General features: G+C 40.3%; 1 protein-coding gene across 2 annotated transcripts in view; it reads right to left on the bottom strand.

Annotated features, from left to right (window-relative positions):
- The window catches only part of LOC120565775 (zeta-sarcoglycan), a 408082-nt gene that overhangs the window by 376076 nt on the left and 9565 nt on the right, over positions 1-22441 (bottom strand). The gene's annotated exons all lie outside the window — the stretch shown is intronic.

Raw genomic sequence — 22441 nt, forward strand, 5'->3', positions numbered from 1 at the left:
CTTTGAACCAATCACAATCATCTTGGGCGGCACTAAGCACCGGACGGAGCAAAGGTGCCTCTGCAAAATAGCCTCCGGAAGGAACTTGTTTTGGTGGAAGATGTGTACGTTCAAAAGTTGTTTTAGTCGTGCAACAGAAAACTCAGATTGGACAGATAGTCTAGCTAGCTGTCTGGATTTAGCCTGCAGAGATATGAGGAGTAGTTAACCATAGTCCTCATAAATCGACCAAAGTTTAGAATTCCAACACAAAGAAAGTGGAATGTGACGGACATCCGGCCGAAAATGAGGGACATCCGGTGGAGTAATCCCGTACATGAAATGTCGTCGATATAGACTGCAAGTTCACTAAATAAACACAGAGAAAATTGATACGTACTGGACAGCAACAATTCTCACCAGCAGTATTATTAATATATACCGTACACCATTCTTGGACTGCACAGACATACTGTATCTCCTGTATTCCACACACACACACACACACACACACACACACACACACACACTTGTACTTGCAAATATTTGTTGTTGCTGTTTCCATTCATTTAAACAAGCAGTATAATGTTGCCATGGAATCTGTTAGTTATAGCTTCTTCTTTTTTTAAAGCCTATTTATTAAGATTTTGGCAAACTGGCACCATTAAAAATATGCCAAATTAGCTCTTAGCAGTTCCTATTTGCAACATACCCATGGATGCACAGACTATTACTGGAATACTTTGATACTGAAGAAAACCTGAAAATGTGATGATTCTTAGGCAAGTTCTGGAGTTATAAGGAAGTGTAAGTTACACTTAATCTAAAAATATAGTTATCATGTCTGTGTGTTTGACTGAGTTATGACTCAGAGAGGGAGTTCTATTTTTGACCAAATTGAGCAATTTCACCTCATGCAGTATCTTTGTCTCAGGTCTCTCCCTCTGCACCTCCCCTTCAACTCTCCCGCACCACCCTGGGGAGGTGTGCCTCACAGTTTGAAAACCTCTGGTCTAAGCTTTGCAAAAATGTCTGTGAATTTTTACTTTACATTAATTTGGAATAAATTACAGGAAGCTACATATTGCTGTACAAATCTTGCTCACAAATAAACAAACTACATTTGTATTGGTTATAGATTTACAGTTTGGGTGCAAGATAAAGCTTTTGTTAGTCTCCTCTCTCATCCCCACCCTTCGTCTCTTCTCTTCTCTCATCTCCCCTCCCTTCCTCTCTTTTCTTCCTGTCCTTCTGCCCATCTCCTTTTCCAATCTCCTGTCTTTCTCCCTTCATCACTTGTTCTCCTCTCTTACTCCTTTACTTTAATTAAAGGACAGTGGAAAAGGCAAAATCCTGGATGGCCTTTGATGTACTTGTCCGCTACTCTCTTCAGAGAAGTCGAGCTACAGTATGAGCTCTGCCAGCCTCAGACCGTCCTTCTGCCTTTTTCTTTCTCTTTTCTTTACTCTGTCTCTCGCATCCCTCCATTCTTGCTCTTGTTCAGCAACCCTCTCATCCAGGCGGTATAATCGATAGAAGAGTTCTTACTGAAGATCTTATTGATGTACTGAGACTCACTTGGCTCATCAATAGAAACAATGATCACTCGGAGAGAAGGCGATGGAGAGAGAGAGAAACTGGGACTCTCTCTCTCTACAATCGTCATGTTTTCTTTAGCACATCCAGTAATGGTTTAAAAAAGCTGACATATAACTAACTGCCTACACTGCCCTGAGTTACATTTAAATGCACTATTGACTGCACCAAGGCCAGTATGGAAGTTTCTAATTGGCTGCAACAGCCAGAAGAGGCAAATATAGTGCGCTCATTATGTGTCTGTGACGCTGGACTAATGGAGATGATGTAGAAAGATGACGGCCAAAGAGCCAAGTAACATTAAGTCAGTGATAGAAATCAAATGGATAGAAATGTTGTATAATCCTAATTAAGCAGATTGATAGGTCTACCATTTACATTATAACCCTATATCCTGGCGGGCTGCATTAGCCTTAAAGGCACATTGCAACCTAACACACAGACATATAAGGCTGCCTTGGGGTGCTCAGGGCTTGACATGCGTAAAGGCAAAGTTGTATTTCAATTGTTCACTCGATCATTACTTGAATGAGCTGAATGAGTTCACCAATGAAAACGAACTGGATGACCAAGGTTGGACTTAACATACAGCTGTGATCCTATACTGCTTGTATTCAGGACAAAGACACCTGAGTAGTTACTGTATTTGCATGCTTTGGCTTCCACTTCAGTGCCTGCCATCCACTCTCCAACAAATGTGCTTACAGTAATCTACCCCCGCTTCAGCAACCTCACACATTCACACATTTCACATTAATTCAATAATTAACGTTATGCAAATAGAAAGGTGCTACTTCATGGCACTTACCAAGACAAGCCCATTTTGAATCGGTGAAATAGGTGTGAGTGTTTAAGCTGACCGTTCATAACGGAGACCCCAAAATATTCAAGTATGATTGGATGATTGCCATGTTTGAGATGACATCATCAATACAGTTACTTTTTTAAGCATAAGCCTAAACCAGTGATTTTTTAATGTTAGTAAAACCATTATATTTTACTATAGAGACAAAAACAGCAAAACAAAGGGGTTTGCAGCAGCGGCTCTTTATCTAAACTTACTCATAAAGCTATTTTCATTGTTACTTTGGTGTCATTCTGTCTTTGTGAGCTTTTGCAAATTGGGGAGCTCAACATGCAGCAAGAGACAAATAACCCAAGAAACTGTGAGTCATGACTCAAATACACAGTCTTGATGTTTGACAACCTGAAAGAATTAAGGTTTATGATAGGGTGTTCAAATTCCCAACTGGTGAGGATAATTCAAGGGAACACGAGATGCCACCTCATTGGTTAATGACGGCTGCATTGCTTCTAAACAAGGCAATAGCCTTGAACATCTACCAGTTGAGCTCTATCGTCAGTGGTATAATGTGCATTCAGCTTCATTTATATCCACTAAAGTAAGCATGTAACACACAGTGGATACATGGGGCTTCGAAAGGCCCCCCAAAGATCACATCCTCACAGAGAACATTGGAATAACATTGCTTGAGAAAAAAAAGCTTTAATATAATTAGAGTAATAAATATTGTAATTTTGCAAGCAACATATTTCAAATGTTGTTTAATTCACTAACGTAAGTCATAATCTAATTTCAAATACTGAGGGGGTTCAACAGGTTTTACAAGCACACACACACACACACACACACACACACACACACACACACACACACACACACACACACACACACACTCCAGATCTGTCACCAGCAGACTGTAAATAATAGGCAGGAGATGAAACCATTTCCAAACAAAAACCCCATGGTTTGTTTGTGTGTGCATGTTTGTGCGTGTTTTTGCGTGTGTGTGTGCGTGTGTGTGTGTGTGTTTCTGCTTATACCCTGTAGAGGAGGAGGCGTTTGCCCAGTCCAGTGCTCTTTCTTCCAGTCTGGCAGGCAGACAAGGGGAAGTGAAGAGATAAGTTGAAAGGAGAAGTTCCTGAGTCAGTGTACGTGCAGGATATGGTCTGATTGAGATAGACACTGACTGATTGCTATTTGGACCCCGCTTACATCATCAAGTCAGTCTCGGTCTCCACCAGGTCTAGGGGTCAATTAAATCAATTTAAAATGAAAATCAATTTAAAGTGCAACCAGGAACTGATTACATTTGTAAATAGTGTGCCTTAATACCACATTATACTGTGTATGACAGTTGGAAAAGTGTAAATGATGAAGTCATGTATTTGAGTTCTGTAAACCATCACTGCAGATTGATTCAACAACCTTGTTAACCAATGTTATGCTTTCTGTTTGACAATCAATATCATACAATAGGTTTATCTCAGGAACATATTTTCGAATTGACAAGATTACTATCAAAGTTTTGCATCCATACTTGGGTTGCAGAGTCTGTGCCTGAGGCTGGAGACTGACTCACTGCAGGATAAGAACGTAGTCAGTCCCTTATGATGGAACATGAAGACATTTAATGTGACAACTTTTGTAAGAGATGTGAATGAGTGTGTTTTGACAGACATGTTTTGCTATGGTAAGATAAGTATTGACAGAACAGGCAGCCGTGGTCTATTACCAGCTAAACTGGGGGAAGAACCAGGATGAGTCACTGCACCCACGGGTGCTGTGTGCTCAGAGATGGGTGAAAAACTATAATCTCCTACACACACACACACACACACACACACACACACACACACACACACACACACACACACATATAGACATGCAATTTCAGAAAACTCTGACATGTATACACAATAATGAATTGCATACACAAACAGTATCAAACCTAGACACCCTCATGGTGCACATCATACAAATACATGAATGTGCTCCTCTGTAGCCTGCTCCTCATCTCTGCTTGAGGGTCGAGACCCGAGGCTACATTAGCTACCATAACACGCCAAAATCTCAGAATGAAAAGTTGCATTGTGGGTGGGGTTTGACAAGGAAGAAGAATGCATGGAATGAAATAGATGATATCACTGGTTCGGCTGCATCGATTTTGAACCTTAAAAAACTGTACATTGTGATGTTACAGGAGAGCAATGCTAAATCGGTGGAGTACTCTTTTATTAGGTAAAACTTTGCTATCCTGTATTGCCATTTGATTGAACATAAAATGCAATTTAACCTTTAGGCAGTTCTTAAAAGTCTTTGTAGTTACTGGTCAGCATCCAGCATTAACATACTGGCTTACGCTGGTCCATCTATAATCATTTAGTAAAAACTTTGACTGTTTTGTAGGGCCTGACCACTGTTGGATTTTTGAGGCTGAAACCAATAATGAAAATTGAGACCCACACAAACCCCAGAGCATGGCATATAACTGTTAGTATTTATTTTTTAACATCAAATCATATACATCAAGCACAACACATTTTTTGGACAACAAACATTGCTTACATATAATCTCAACCTAAAAATATATTTTTGATTCCAGCCAGAACTAGTGAAAGATGACTGGTCCTCTCAATGCAACATCTTTCCTTTATTGAGAAGCGCCTTGTGCCTGGGAGTCGGGTGTGCAGGTAGTGATGTTTTTCTATTCTATTATTCTAATTGTTTAGAATGAATAAAAGAAGAAGTAGGTATTCAGCAGCAACTAACTTATCATGACTGAACAGACTAAGGAAAGAAGGCCACCTACAGGAACTCGGACATCATCAATAGATACACACTATAAAAATACATCACATCACTGAAGATGTGATTTGATTGACAGGTAATGGAAATCACAAAACTTTACCAACCTGTGCAGACACATAAAGCTGCTCTGCCTCCTCATAATACCCTTTCTTCGTTTCCATTTCTCTCTTCCTCTGCCTCCCGCTCTCTCCTAAGAACATATGTGTGTGTGAAAGAGTGTGTGGGAGGAGGGCCTTGCTACTATTTTCACAGGGAGATGGTGAGAGGGACTGTAAACCAGGCCAGAGAGTGGGAGGGATGGAGAGATGGTAGATGGAGACAGTAATGGAGGGGCAGAGGAAGCTTTACAAGTAGGGAAATTGTAATGTAGGGAGCTCAGAAACAGCAGTTTGAGTTTGATGATTCTACATGCTTCCATTTATCCCCAACTACTATGAAGTATGCCTGCTGTAAAGTGACTACTTCCTTTCAGTATCAAGCAATGTCATTATTAGGAGAGGATTCGCTGTAATGTAAAGCCATATCCTTCTTCATTACCCCTGAAATAACATTGTCACAAACAAATAGATCCTTTGGTCATCAAATGCTTGAAATTAGTTTGACAATGCGGAAAAAAGCAACGGGGTAGTTGGATTCCATTTTCTGTGACAAAACAGGACAAGGCTCGGGGGGCGCATGATAAGCTATAGCGACTGGAAACAAAGGCATGCTGAAATGCAGTTTGTACAGCTAATTAAAAAGAAAGCATTTCAATATAAATGTACTCACCTCCTCATGAGTCTGAATCAATGTGTCTTCTAAAACAGCTCCGTGTAGCCAAACACCTTAGTCAGCAGCTGCGTCACAGCGCTCCTTCGTATCCTCTTTTTACCCCACAGCTGTCTTAATCGGGTGAAGGCCAGAGAGGATACCAACATCTAACATTTCAACGTATGCTCACTAATGAACGTCAATTTGGACCACATTCTAGTGTCAGCACAAAGTAGTTCACCACATCAAAATGAATAATATCTTTCTCAGCATTTGTTTTTAACATGCATGTCCTACTTCGGAATTAGCAGTGAGACACAGATTCTCAGTATGAGGCCCAGGTTGATCTAGAAATGGTCCAATCACATCTACCTGTGCTGCCGAGGAAACTTTTAAAAACTGACTGCCTAAACAGCTGCCATGTAGATCCAACTAGAAATCAGTTCCTTTCATTCAATTTGTCTAGACAGGGATGATATATTTTTTTGGTTTTGGAATATTGATTGTAAATACTGTTTTTTTGTGACCTTTAACAAAACCCTACAAGCCCTAGACCTATATGGGTTAAATATCACCAGCTTAACAGACTGAGGTGAGTTGTGTTTAATTTGTTAAAATCGTGAAGGTTTCATCCTCTAATAGCATGTGCTGTAGGCTAATAGATGCTCATTTATTGAAGAATATGGAAAATAAACACCAGGAAAACATTAAACCTTTTAGAGGCGATGAAAACAATCCTTAATGAGCAGACTTACAGAAGCTAGTAGTTTAGCAGTTAGCCCGGAGACATCAGAATGGAGCTACACTCCAGGTTGTATGCTGTGCAGCCAGCTGATCTTGTTGGTATTTGGAGCATCTATACTGTGAGTGGAGGTTACTGTGGGTGTTGTTGTAGCTGAAGTGAGCAGAATATTAATCAGAATGGAGGACTGGAGACAAGACCAGATGACGGATAGTCTTGGATTCATTACTTCATGTTTCTGCTGGATGTTTTCGTAATTCTTGTAAAGGCACGCTTCAGAGCTCAAATGCACAGAAAAGGCATACAAGACCTGGAGTTGTTTGTGTATGAGGTATACATAAATTTAAACACTCAGCTATACTGACTGTGGCTCTCCAGAGTGGCTAATATCAGCAGTTAACTGACTGCCTTATATAAATTGTATGTTTTTTTTTATTAAAACCAAAACCAAAATATATTGAACATGAACATGTCTCTTTAAGGGACAGTTGTCTTTATGTTGCATGCCAGAAAGAATAATTAATTCAAAAAACTTGCTTGGGGCTTATTGGAATAAAAAAAAAAACATAAGCAGCTCTGTCCCTGAGGAACAAAAGGAGAGATAGAGAGGAGAAAGAGCAGAGGAGGGAAATGAAAGCCACAATGGATAAGGGTCTAGCCCCAGAGTTTCCAGATTTGGACTGGATGATCATATGGCATATTATGACAAACCAACATACTCACACAGTGTGTCAATGTATGTGCATGTGGTTGTGAGCATCTGTGTATGAGTCACAGATGTTAGTGTCAGATCCTCAGAGCATAAAGTTAAATAATCACAATCATAGTTTCAGAGAGAGAGAGAGAGAGAGAGGACTAGAAAGACAGAGAAGACTAGAGGCTAGGGGATATTGAAGGAGAGAAAGTGCCGCAGGCTAATCCTTTGAATCGTCCACGGAAAAAAAAAAAAACAATCACGGAATGTGAGACGTAAAAGTGTGTAAGTGCTTTACACGTGTTTGTGTGGGTGTGTGCACCTGCCTCCTGTGTGCGTGCACCAGTCATCAGTGAGTTGGGTTGTCATTCCTTATCCAAAATATTCCTTTGATCAAAGATCTTTTCTTTTTCACTCTTTTCTCAGAAACATTAAATGGAGGACAGCAGCAAAGGGGAGAGTGAGGAATGAAGGAGAGCAAATGAGGTGAAAATAACCAAGGGGACAATATGTAAGGTTTTCTACAATGCAAAGCCAATGTGTTTTTTTTTAAAGTGAGCGAAAGAAAATGAAAGAAAAATACAAAAAAAGCAGTCAAAAAAATTCTAAATTATAAAAATATCGACATAAATGAAATAAGAATGGCATAGCATTGACATAACTATTAATCATATATGTGTGTTTATATATAATATTAGGTATTATTGTCACTTTCTATCTCATCACCTTTTGGTAACTTCTTCAAACTTACTGTAATTCTCAAATTCACTCCCCTATTCCAGACTGAACATGTTCCCATTTCCCCTAATGCCAGACACGCCCAGTGTTCATATGAGATATGGTCCAAAATGAAATAGTTTTGCCTGTAATGCAGCCATTACATTGTGTTACTCTATCCTCCTGCATTCAAATCTTTGCGATCTGTCTCTTCTTTTCTTCATCTATTTCTAGCTATTTGTTTCATTAATTTATGTTTTTCATATTGTGTTACAATATTATTATTATTATTATTATTATTATTATTATTATTATTATTATAAATGTGGGGAGGTGCACTGTATTCTATGGCTTCTCAACCTCTCCTGTCACATACATTTCACACTAGTTTCAAGTGCAAAAATAATTTAAATATACATATATATTATCCACTGCCATCAGAAAATGAATACACATGTACTGATGATACCGATATTTCACTTATATTGTCTATACCCTCTAGAATGACACATAGAAGCATTTTTTTGATCCAACGCCCTATCAGCAGGCCGACATTGTTTATCTGTGCCTTCCTAAACCATCACAAATCACAGTTTTATCACCTGACAACGCTATGGTCAAGGTTTGGTTAGGTTTAGGCACCTTCATTGCCTGTGTCATCGTCAAGATTAAGGTTAGCGGTGTTGTGCTTTAAAAAACAACAACATGTTGGTTTGAAACAGAAAATAAACAGCTGTTTCCCATCTTAAAGTCTGATGTTAAAGTCCATCCACAAGGACCTGCAACGCCTATTGATGACATTGTTTGTCAGTCCCCTCCAAAATGCATGATTCATGTAATTCATATGTTTTCTGATCTGCCATGGTTAGGGGAAAATTGTGGTCATGGGCAAAAGAAAAGAAATAAGGTCACCGGTTCCTTGTGTCAACCTTGACCCTCATTGGCTTTAGGGCTGTAATGTATAACATTATCACACTACTTTTGCCTTTGTCATAATTCCCATTGCCCCAGAAGGTCTTTTTCAGGTAAATATAGACTGCTTTAGTCATTTGAATCAGCAACCAAATGCTATTAGTTTTTCTGTGAGGGCAGTCTTCATTTACTAGGACAACGCATTCTCATGAAGGGGTTTGTATGATATCATACGAAAAAACGTATGCTAGGGATGGGCGATATGGCCTAAAAAAATCCCACTTTAAATCGATTTCCCCCCCCCCCCCTTACTTAAAATCAATCGGCAGATGACAAAGAAAATGTTCTAAACAAGTTTTAACTCATACACACACACACGCACGCACACACACATACACATGGCTTCTATACCATTATGATTATTCATGCCAATTTTGTGGAAATATATATTGGTTTGAGTGTTTCACCAAAATTATATAATTATGCTATACATTCAACAAATTATATAATTATGCTATATATTCAACAACAAAACGGATGCGTGAGATAAAGCTGTTTTCACACATACAGGTAATTCACTTCTTGCTCCTTGCCTAAAAGTTCAATTCATTTTAACTTTAGTGGCGCAACCTTTCCCCTACTTTCACCTGTTACTGAGTAACGTACATTGAATGTAGCATACCAGTACCAAGCTCCTTCTTAGTAACTAGCGGTAAAAAATGTCGAAGAGGAGCTCTGTACTATAAAGCGGCGGTTGCTATATGTTTAAGCCGCTACAGACCCCCGTCACAGCTCGGTCGTATCAGCGGCAGCATTTAGTAGATGTGTTGAGCCGCAACAGAGTTCCTCAACACCAGCTCCGGTGCTCCGCATGGTGCTCGGTGAGGTCAGCTTTAGTTGGTGGTTCAGTTATTCGAGAATAGGTGACTCTCAGCCGGGGTCAGATCACCGCGAGCTGCCGGTCATTTCGGCGGAGATTACGGTTAAGTAAGTAATGAAACGACTAGTTAAGAAAATAACTAATGTTAGTCCCTGTCGCTGCCATGTTGTTTGTGTATCTCTATGGTAAAGGAGAAAACAGATTTTAATAAAACAATTCAATGTTAACTACACATTTGAGTTAATAGACAAAATCGATTTATCGCCCAGCCCTAACGTTTGCACAACAATTTGTATGATTCGTATCCTAAATTCAGCGACCGCTGGCTGGTCATGTGACGACCGGTCCCATGACAGTTAAGTTTAGCTGTCTTTACAGTTAAATTTAGGAGAGAAAATGTTATTGTGAGCTAGGTACAGGGCGCTGTGAGGGGCCGGACGTTTCAGAGGCTGTTGCAGTTGAGTTTAGCTGACAAAAGGTGACCGTCATGCGGCAACGGTAGTGAAGTTAAGGCACCAAAATGACTAGTTTAGAAAAAAGGTTGTGGTTTGGATTAAAACACCAGCCCTCTTAAATAATACTCCTGGGACACAAAGACCTGTTTTCTGGGTGAAAGTGTTGTTTTTTCCCCTTAACTTCTCCAGGGACACGAACTCCACTGCCCGCTTGAAAGCCCTGTGTTTTATGACTTACCCATCCACCCTGACCTTCTCCCTACACGGACCAGAGCGGTCTTATAGAGCAGTAGTCAATGTGATGCATACAGTAATTAATAATCAGAATACATACAAATTACAGTGCTTTAATGTTCGTAGCTATATGTATGAATGGTTCATGAGAATAGCCTGACTAAAACGAGATAAGAAATGCCATAGTTATCGTAGCTTATCATAAACACACTTTTGAGAACTGACACACGTATAGTAGTATAGAAACGATATAGGAACACTGTAGTGACACTGATGGACGATTTAATGAAGAAGAGAGAGAGAGACAGAGAGAGAGAGAGAGAGAGAGAGAGAAAATGTATTCACATTTTGTACGTTGCTAAACAGTCATGCCAGTGATGTTATAGAACAGCACTAAAAGAGAGAAAGAGAGAGAGAAAAGTAGAATATGTCTTTTTGTTGGAGGACAGTAATGACGGATTGGTAATGCACAGAAATAGACTCACACCTTCCAAAGAGAGAGCAAGAGAGAGAGGGAGCAAGGAGAAAAGACGTAGGCTGACTAGCTCAGAAGAAAGAGAGAGACATGGAGGATGGCGAGAGGTGATGAAGACAGTGATTTAGAGTGAGAAAAATTGATTTACGGAATGGCAAGTGGCCATGGGAGAGGAATGTGGGGAAGGAAGCTGGCACCGGAGAAAGATAAGTAAAGTGGGAAAAAAGGGAAAGGAGGGAGGGGAATGATTTACAGATGGAGAGCAGGATTTGAAAAATGAAAGGAGAGAGAGGAGGAGTAGTAAGAAAGTGAAACGAGAAAGAGAGGGTTCGAATGAGGGAATAGGTGGGATGCAGAAAAGGAAAGATGGCGATGGAGAGAGAAAAGGTGGAATAAGGCAGACATGACGGAAGGAGAGAGAGAGAGAGAGAGAGAGAGAGATAGAGAGAGAGACAGAGAGAGAGAGAGAGAGAGAGAGAACAACTGTGCACTGCTGACATATTGATCCTTATAGTGACCACCCTCCCACTCCTTCCTTCAGCCCCAGCATGGATTACTGCCGGCCTCAAACCACATAGGTCACTGGTCACACGACAGACACACACACACACACACACACACACATATGGACAAAAAACAAAACAGCAATTTTAACTACTGCAGTGTTGACAGGAAATATGTTAGATATACTTGTTTGGGGACTTCAATCCAAACAAGAAGCACACACACACACACACATTCCTAGGAGCAGTGTGGGACACCATTCTTTGTGTTCATTGATCCAGAGCAAGAAAAGTCAGACCACTCAAGCTGTGACAGAATCTTGGCTCACACACGTTTATACTTACACACACACACACATGCACACACTTGTCACAAATTGTGTGTGCGTGTGTGTGTGCGTGTGTGTGTGTGTGCGTGCGTGTGTGTGTGTGTGTACATGTGGTTTGCAGGGTGGGGGTAGGAAGATAAATGGACGGCAGGAAGGCAGAAAGGTTGTGGAAGGGAAGAGGAAGAGATTAGATGGAAGAAGAAGGAAGGGATGGAAGGGAGGGGAAAGAAGGTGATGTTGGAACAGACAAGTGAGAAAGAAAACAAATCTGCAAAGGATGGAAGAAGTAGAGAGGGATGTGAGATGGAGAGCAAGAATGGACAGAAAAGTAAATGAGAGAAAGGGAGGAGAGAAGCGCTGGCTGACATATTTACAGGACAAGACGAAATCGTCTGTCTCGTCTAAATGCATGCTAGATTAAAGCGGGACATCCTGTGTGTGTGTGTGTGTGTGTGTGTGTGTGTGTGTGTGTGTGTGTGTGCGTGCGGTCTAACCAGACAGAAATCCCTGCTCAAGGCCAAAACTATATAGATCATATCCCAATCATCATATTATTGCCTTCAGCTCGAGATGAAAGAGAGAGGGAAATATGAATACAACAGTTTAACTGCCTCTCTCTCTCTTTCTGTCCATCAAACACACACATACACACCCACAGACACACACACACTCTCTCTTTTCCTTAAATCCTCCAATTTACTTCCCATTTACTTGCTGCCTACACCTCCATTTCCCTCCTCCTGTCTATCTTTTCTCTGCTTTTATCATTTTGTTTTCGTCCAACTTTTCACCTCTTTTTATCGCTCACTTGAAATTTGAACTTCTATAACCAGTCCCTAACCAGTCCCTAACCAGTCCCTTCAAGAATTTTAACTCAAATTCAACCCATCCACTTTAGACATTTGCAAGAACTACAGTAACAACAATTGATGACAATGGGACTCGATAGAAGCGGGAGGTAGAGACAACATTTTTTGCTCTCTGTTAATAAGGATAAGTATTGAGTCATAGTACTAATATAGTACACTTATATGGTAGATGTCATAGAGCATGTACATATTGGAATACAAACGGTTTCAAATGTGCTTGTTTGTTCTGTCATTGTACAAACACAATGCTTTAAACACAATGTTTGCTGAATGGTAATTAGTAAGTTCTAACCCAAAGTTGCAGAGGCGCCCAAAAAATGTACAGCTGGTCCTGCCAAACCTCTCTCTCTCTCTCTGCCCCCTCTGGTGAGACCAGCTGTCTCATAGCAACAGGATGACACTGTTCCTGACTGCCTGACCACCTCCACACATGTATGTATGCTGTGTGTTGGAGGTTTTAATTCACATGCTAGTAGGTTAGTTAGCATACTTACAAAATAGAGAAAAATAGCTCCATGTGTATGGAATAGTGTGTCTGGGATGTATGTATGTTCATGTGTGTGTATCTTTGCTTTTTTTGTGTGTGCTTTTTGTGCTGTAACAAAGACAGGTCGATAGCATGCAAATCACAAGTTTATTTCTAACCAATACATGCAAGACAGAGCACTCCAGTATTCTGTTTGTATTTTGTTCTGAGAGGCAGCCTCCCTCCACTATCATCCCCGACACATCTAAAGTCATCAGCACTATTTTGTTCCCAGACCTCAGCCATGTAAAGCATGCTGCTGAATGAATGCCCCTTTATGACTGCAAAGTAAAAAAAAAAAAAACTAAACCTCTTTAGGCTTTTTCAAAGAAGCCACTTTGTTGTGGCATCACTTCAAATGAAAGGAAGACAGTAAAGACAGTCTCTTCTTCGTAGAATTACTAAGGTTGTATGCATAATGCCCTTGAAAGGCATCTGGCAGAAGTGTAGGGATGCAAGATACACAAACAGACGCAAACTGAAAATCAAACACACACACACACACACACACACACACACACACACACACATACGTAGAGGTACACACACATCAAACCCATCCGAACCAGACGCTATCTGCACCCGCTTTCATGTCTGAGGAAAAATCAATACAGACAAAAGTATGCCAGAGGAAAGAAGGAAAGTAAGTTAGGAAGGAAGAAAGAAAGAATGAAAAAACTACAATTTCTAAGGAGGTGCCCCTCAAAAGGAATAGTAGAGTATCTATTACACATCAAAGCCATTTCACTCTCTCTTCTCTTTCTTGCTTCCTGCTCTGTTTGCCTCCAATAAAGAGAATAGGTTTTCAAATGGCAACTAAAGGAATAAAAGGGGGTGGGGGGGGATGTGGTGGAGAGTCGTGGTGGGAACAGGAAGAGATTCACGGTGGTGCACTTAACTAACTCTAATGGATTATTTCTCTGGTGTGTTAAGTCTTGCATGGGCATCAATAGGCTCAAACATGTACTTTGTAACTGTGAGGGCTTGTACATAAGCACACTCTACCTTACATGCTCTTGGCTTGGGAACTTGAATTAAATGTTGAATTACAGACTCTAAATAAGTATTTAGATTTCATGTCTTTGATTCTCTCCATGTTTTTGTTTTTTTCAGCCCAGCCTGGTAGAAGATTGTCATCATTAGCCATATTTTGAATGTAATGTAATGAGGAAAATATGGAGATTGAAACTGACACTTGGCTTATGTGCTAAATCCATAAGCGCCATCCCACGCACATGTCTGTGAGATGGTTGGTAATTGGAAGAAAAACCTGGGAGAAATATATGAATAAATATATCGCATTGGGTTTTCCTGCAAGTGTGCCGTTTGTCAGCCCAATCACTGACCATCTTAATTCGCGAGAAGGGTTGTTCAGTGGTAAATCTTGATCAAGGCGTGTTATTCCAAGTGGTGGTTGTCTGCTGCTGAGAGGGAACAATCCCCTTGTTGCGGGACTTTCTTTGTAGAGAAGTCGGGGTGATTTTGGGACAGAGAGGTAGGCTGCAGTGCTGCACACTCAACGATGACTGGAGATTTCGATTTGAGAACTCCTGTGGTCTTTACCAGTTCACATTTGTTTGCGGCATGCTGGGAAGGGATGGAAAGGGTAGAAGGGATAGAACATGCTCAACCCATACAAACAGAACAAACAACTGACATCAAACCATTCAAATACAGGCATATGCCCACAAATTCACAAACACACACACACACACACACACACACATACACTGCACAGATGGACGCACACACACAAAGCATCAAAAGCAGGTAAGGACAAGATCAAGAGGATCCCCCACATATAAAAAAAAGATACAACATCAACAACACAATATCAAACAAGTCTCTTTCATGTCAATAAGAAAACGGAATAAGTTATTTTCCCACAATGCGCTTTTCAATTTCAAGAATGAAAGGCCTATGAGCTGCCCATCGCCTTTTGTGGCACAAACAATATGTAGAGCTATTTCAGAGCAAACACGTGCAGAAGTACTAAGCTAGAGCAGCAGCACATGGAACAACTCACATCTCACATCACAATAGTGGTTCACAATATGTGTTACTGCTTTGTTAGTTCTCATTTTCTTTTCTACATCATACTCAATAAGTTGATCTGTAAAACCCTACATTATGTAGGGTGAAGTGACTAAAATAGGATTTGCCGGTGATGTATATTCATGTCAATCCATCCACAACACCAACCATACTATGAAAATGCACAGAATTCTTAATTAAAAAGAACACATGTAGTACACGGTGCAAACAAACACACACACGTAGTACATGATGCAAACACACACATACACACACACAGATGCACACACAGCTCTACAATCGAAATGTGAAGGGATGTGGTGCCAGACCACCTCTGTGGGTGGTCAGAGCTCAGCCAGGAGCATGTGCACTCAGTATTCGGTGTTCTCATTTGTGAGAGAGTCCTGCCTTCTGGGTAGAAGCCTCACTCTGAGGTTTACCAGCCAGTCACTGAAGAGCTCCTGTACAATCTGTTACCATCAGTCGTTAAGTGTGGCTGTGTTCATCATTTCTGTTGCCATCTTCAAAAGAGCGATAAAACACGACTCTGTCTATTTCAAAAGAAGATTTAATCCAGGCTTCAATCTCCCATCTCTGTGCCCTACACCTACCATGTTGGTTACAGCTGAGAGTGCCTACATTCAAGGTATTTCCTTCAAAATACACACAAAAATGAAATCTGATCATAGTGAAAGAATTCAAATAAATGCAAATAAATACAGTAGCTGCCAATGCAAATGTACTGATTGGATTTATCATTATCAAATTAACATACTGTATGTCGAAACAGATTGTGTTTTCATAACAGCAATAAATAGGGCATCAAACTTTATGCAAGTCTGTTTACAATGTCTCTGTTGATGATAGAACCAGGCTTAAATTACAAATCTACAGGGATGATGATATATATACACAATATATATATATATATATATATATATATATATATATATATATATATATATATATATATATATATATATTGTGGCAATTTCACATGTTATGTAGTCCTTGTTCTGTTGTCACAATTTTGGGCATCTGCTCTATTCCATTCAGTCTGGCCTCTCTTTGCTTACCTTAAACTCCCTTGCTCACAAACGCAGCTCTGTCTTCCTGTCTGCATTATCTCAACCTTTCAGTACTCCATACTCAACTCTTTCTCTCCTTCTCCCTTCTTCTCCTCACCCCTCTCCCCTCTTCTATCTATCCTCTGTCTATTGCTGCATTATAATCACTCTCCATCTGTGGCTCTCTGAGGCGCAACACAGCCCTCTGTCCTCCTCTCCATCACTCCATCTCTCTCTATCCTTCACTCTCTCACTTCAAAATTACGGGGACAGGCGGTGACAAGGACCTTGTCCCATTCTGCTTAATTTCTCTTACACATTCACTTTGCCTCATTTTAAGGATTATTTTCTTTTCTTTTTGCAACAATTTAAATTTTCAGTTTCTCCCGTGTCTCACTTTTGTTTTCGGAAATTTTGCAACATGAGCTGTGGAAGATCAAAGTGTAATTGCCATGAATTCAGATATAAATGCTTTTAAAATGCATTGAAGTGCATTTGGCCACATTGAAAACCAGCTCCGCGCGTAGACTGTGTGAAAAAAATATCAATCTTTATGCACATATTTAATCAAACCACTAATGCAGTTCAGACAGGCATCAGGCAGCACACTTGTCAAAATGGATTGTCGGGTAACCAGTACATGCACAAGCAGAATTATATGTGTTTATAATCACTTTTTACAGGATGGAATATTATAAAGGAAGTGACATTTGCATTTTAGCAAAAGAAATAGAAATCCAATTCATTGTGCATACAGTAGGCATTTTTTTATGTCAGGTGTGAATGTAATCCAAGTGAATTACTGTAAAGGAAGAAGCATGATGTGTAAAGCATGGTAATGTGAAGCTGGGAAGAGAGACCAACCTATCTTTCTCTAACTCTGTTTCTCACGGTGTGGTTGTCTGGCTCACACACATATGAAAACATTTTATCCCCTATTTTCTTCTTTTCACCCTCTCTCTCTCTCTCTCTCTCTCTCTCTCTCTCTCGCTCTCTCTCACACGCGCTCTCTCGATTAAAGTCAATTATAGTTTGCTGGCATGAAATCTACTCGAATTACTGCAAAAGCAAAAACAGAAACAAACTGCAGATGATTAAACCAGATAGACAGGAACCTTGAAAATGTCATGTTAATAACAACAGGGTTCAAAAAATGTTAACACTAAATGATCACTTCATCAGTCATTGTTTATTGCAGGGCACACACAATGCATCTTGGTCCATTTCCCTATGTTATTCATACCCAGCAAATATGTTGGTGTTAATACTTTGGCCTGTATTTTGCAGAAATTGCTAGCATTAGACTAGAACTTAGGATGTTCATTCTTTACTTAGCTCCCTACCTCACTTTTTCTCTCCCTCTCTGTCTGTCCCTCAATGTTTCCCAGAGCCTATTTCATGCCCCTGAAATCTGGCGCCTGGCGCCGGTCGCCTCTCTGGCATATAGCTCCACTCATCCCCCTCCATATTGCTCCGTCGTTCCGCTCCATCCATCCCTCAATCTCTCCTCTTCTCTTCCTCCTCTCCTTGCCACTTTTGCTTCATTTGGCTCATGATGAGGTGTCACTGCTCTGCCCTTGAGTGGGCGAGAATCCCCTCTGACAAAAAGTGTTTGTGTGTGCGCGTGGATGCCGGCGTGTGTAATGTGATTGCCTGTTCCTGTGTGGCTCTGTATATGTGTTTGTGTCTGCTCAGAATGTGCGTGTGGCCCAGCCTGGCCTGTGGAAGTGACAGACATCAGGATTGTGCTGTCACAGCAGGAGAAGAGATGATATACTTGTCAGGGGGCTGAGAGACAGGAAGGCAGATACAACGTACAGATAAATGCACTGTGCTGCTGGTGGGATAATGTAAAGGTGCTACTGCTGGGACATACAGTATACAGTACAACGTGAAGTAGCATTGATGCAGAGTGAATTAGGGCACATGTTTGTTTTATCAGGACTCACATCGTGTCATCCCCCTGTCTCTCTGGTATGTTTGACTGTATTTCACGAGTCACCCTGAAGAGGTAATCTCAAGTGATCATGTGGTATGATGCTTGTCTGAAAGTACTCATTGCACCATGTCAAATAAAGCTGAAGTGTACCATTAATTAAAACTAAACTAGACTGGACTATTATGCTGATCCAAAATGGCCTGGCCTGATCTAACCTGGACTGGGCTGAATAAAGTGACCAAACGTAACAGAAATTCAACTAAACTACATTAACCAAGCGTGAAACAGCTCAACTTAAACATGTCTAGTGTAGAGTGAATCAATCTGAATTCGTACTGCAACAGAGTTCTGTTCTGAAATGAACATAACTGTACAGGTTTGAACTAGGCAAGGATTGTTTTCTTCGTTTAAAATGGAAACATGGTTATTTATCACAGAGGCAAAAAAAAATCCTCCGACCCTAATTTTTCATTTGACTGGGATCTTAAGCTGAGTTTATGTCATGAGTGGCAGCAGAGGCTGTGGTTTGGAAGTTGACAGACAGGACAAGATGGCGGCTGGAAAGACTAATATTAGCCTGTCATTCCAGTGTCACTCCCACAGTCTCTGTAAATGATAGCCAGGCTGGGTCACATGATACCATAGCTTGCTGCAGGGAAATGACAAACTAAATGTTACTGGGAAAAAATAGTGTGAGTTGGTGGTTGAGGAAAAAGGAAGTTAAAATGAAGATCTTTGGTCAGAAATGAGTAAAACACTGTTTATATTTTAAGTACACAAAGCTAAATTAACATAATGTAATGAAGTTTATAAAAAACACCTGAAACTAAATATTTCACTGCCATTAATAAGTTTAGTATAGTTTAAGGACAGTACACATTGATGAACAATAAAGCAACCCCTGCAGCTAAAAGCATTCACTTTCATTTATAATCTATATTACAAATTGCTTATTCAGCCTCTGTGTTTGCAATACAGCCACAATAAAAAGGCATTGATTTGTGTAACTGACAAAAACACAGGTGGCCATTAGCCTGTCATAGCAGAATCAGGTAATAATTACTAGATCGTGATTACCTTGTCATTGCAGCATTATGTAATTTCAAATTATAATGTTGTTGACAAATTGAGTCATGTTGCAATAATCTCCAAATGATCATAGCAATTTGGGTAGAGTTAAATGACTGAGATTAATAATGGATGTAAGTCCCTGTTTAGCCCCGGGGCAAAGCAGTCTATTAACTTGTCATTGCTGGACAGGGGGACATAGCCTGCGGCAGTGCACATAATGACAAATGTAAATGTCCCTTCATCGTGGAATATACCTCATATTAAAGTCTAATACTCCATATGTAGTGAACAGGCGTGTAGCAGGGGCAGGGGTTTAGGCTGCAAATGAAATGGAGCCAAATGATTTCAATCTTATTGACAGGCACAAAATGATTACCTTGTCTCAAAAGGATTTAAAGGGGAAGCAGGAGGAAAGGCTCATGTAGATGAAACTCAAAATCCACATCCCTAATGTGCAGCTGAACATTTTAGTAAGTTAAGGAAATTTCATACAGTAGGTACACACTGAATCTTAGTAAATATAGCTTGAAGTTGCAATATTTACAATAATGTATGCAGCACGTCAGTGGCAGGCCAGCTGATATAAGCATTTAACTGTCAATGCCAGAATCACAGCAATAGATCATGCTGTTGTCAAATCAGCTGCAAGCAATCAACCAATCTGACATATCAAGGATGACTGTTGTCATGAGCCTTGATCACAATGTTAGTATTAAAATCTCATGTATGTGCCACTCCAGTGCAGGCTGCCTGAATCAGCACACAAATATTGCTACCCATAAAACAGTTTCACCAAATCTAAAATTATAAGAACAGTTAATAATTGATACTTTCATTGATCCCCAGGGGGGAAGTTGGGGGTTTGGTGCCTTGCTCAAGAGCAGTTTTGGCAGTGCCGAGGAGGCAAACTGTCACCTCTCCTGCTATCAGTCATAACTCCATACTTTGGTCTGTACAGGACTTGAACCTGCAACCCTCGGTTCCCAACCCAACTCCCCATGGACTGAGCTACTGCCACCCCCAAATACTAAAAATGTAACAACTAGTAGTAGGTTCAGAAGGCTGTTAACATCTATTCTGTGTTAACGGTCGCCATCACCTTGGTCTGGACCCTCATTGGCATCACTTTGTAACACTCTGGGAGTTCCGTTCTGTGAATTCAAACAAAACTTACATTTCTTGGTTATGTTAAGACAACAAAACTACCTTGTTAGGTTTAGTAAAATATTGTGGTTTGGGTTAAAATACTGACATTTGTGGCATTAGTTAACTAACAGCCTACGTTTTTAAAAAAAGTCAATGCTAACGTTTGGTTTCACACGGACATCGGTCTGGTCAAACAAAGTCCTGTGTTTGTTTGACATGACTTTAAGACGATGGATTGTCATAAAATTTAGAACAAATATCCACAGTGCCCTGGAAATGAATCCAAGGATCACCTGACTTTTATCTTGCCCCACCAGTAGATCAAAGTCTTAATTTATCCAGTGACATATTTCAACATTTATTAAATGGATTGGCCCAACATTTTGTACAGGCATTCATGCTACCGAAATGATGATTCATAATGATCACCTGACTTTACCTCTAGCACCACCATGAGGCTGAAATTTGTGATATTGGATAAAACATCTCAACTATTGGATAAATTGCCATGGAACTTGGTACAGATTTTCATGTCACGATGAATTGTAATCACTTTGGTGATTCCCTTACTACACGTGCCCCATACCTGTTAAACTAATGGCGTTTCCAGCCCATGTTGCCATGCTGGTGTTAGCATGTAGCTAAAAAAACAGTCTAAGTACCTAAGTACAGCCTAGCATCGCTGTAGACTCTTATATACATATTGACATCTAAATCTAAGATAGCATTTGTTATGATCCCTGTAATAATACACCTTTTTTCAAGCAGTCCATCAAATTAAGCACATGCATTTCTTCTTCTTGTAACATGACAAACAGATGAATGATACTGTGTGTAGACTGTATCTGGATTTCAACTGGATAACTTTAAGCTCCAAATGGCAGCAAGGCGTGTGCAACTATTTGAAACTACCCAGGACTGCTGTATGATCTATCTAAACTACACCCAACCCAGAATACCAACGAATTAAGGAAACAGATCTATTGTTGCTGAGCCATGCTTTTTCTGTTCGGTTGGTTCACTGCTGTGAGCACAGTGACAGCTTGTATTTTACTCTCACATTTTTATTCATTCAGCTATTCTCTGTTGCAGCACTACATTGTGATTTAGGTGAATAAGGTTGCTGTAATTGTATATCAAAATCTTGCCTACTGCAACTATAACCATAGGCCAACTTAATCCACATTTCCCCCAAATGCCAAGCTAAAATGACAGATTTGGGTAAATGGTTTATTAAAGCAATAATACATACACCTCTAGCCGGCACTTCAGCAGACATTTAACCCAGGCCATGAAGGGAAACTCATATCCTCTCCAAGTGTGTAAATGATTTATTATTGTTGTAGTTGTAGATATTTAGCTTTTTCTGGGACAAGGAGTAGGATGCCACTGAAAGTGCTGGTGATGAGCCCACACACACACACAGACACACACACACACTCACAATGCTTGCACCAGAGAAAGCATAGCATACTGAGTAACAGTAGTGGAAGTGTGGATAACAAGTAGAAGAACCATCATGTAAAAATGAAACAGGAACACACTGTAACACTGGATATAGGCTCTAATTTGCTGCAGAGAGAGTATAGTGATATATGATTTGCAGTTGAATTACTGTATATATGCAGAGACACACTCACACATTAGCTCTAAGAACACACACATTTGCTCGCTCTCACACACACACATACAGACGTCAAAATGACTGCAGTGCAAGGGGGACTATGTAACTGCAACAGTACGTCAGAACGGACACAGCATTTCCTCAAGTCAAGGTTGGCTAACATGGGACATACAGTAAAAGGCACACATACAAACACACACACACACACACACACACACACATACAAACAGTCACACAAACCCTGAGGCTTACAGAGCAAAGGTTGAGTGGCAGGTAGTGAGGTGAA

Source organism: Perca fluviatilis, chromosome 1 (assembly GCF_010015445.1).
Source record: "Perca fluviatilis chromosome 1, GENO_Pfluv_1.0, whole genome shotgun sequence".
NCBI classification, from domain to species: Eukaryota; Metazoa; Chordata; class Actinopteri; order Perciformes; family Percidae; genus Perca; species Perca fluviatilis.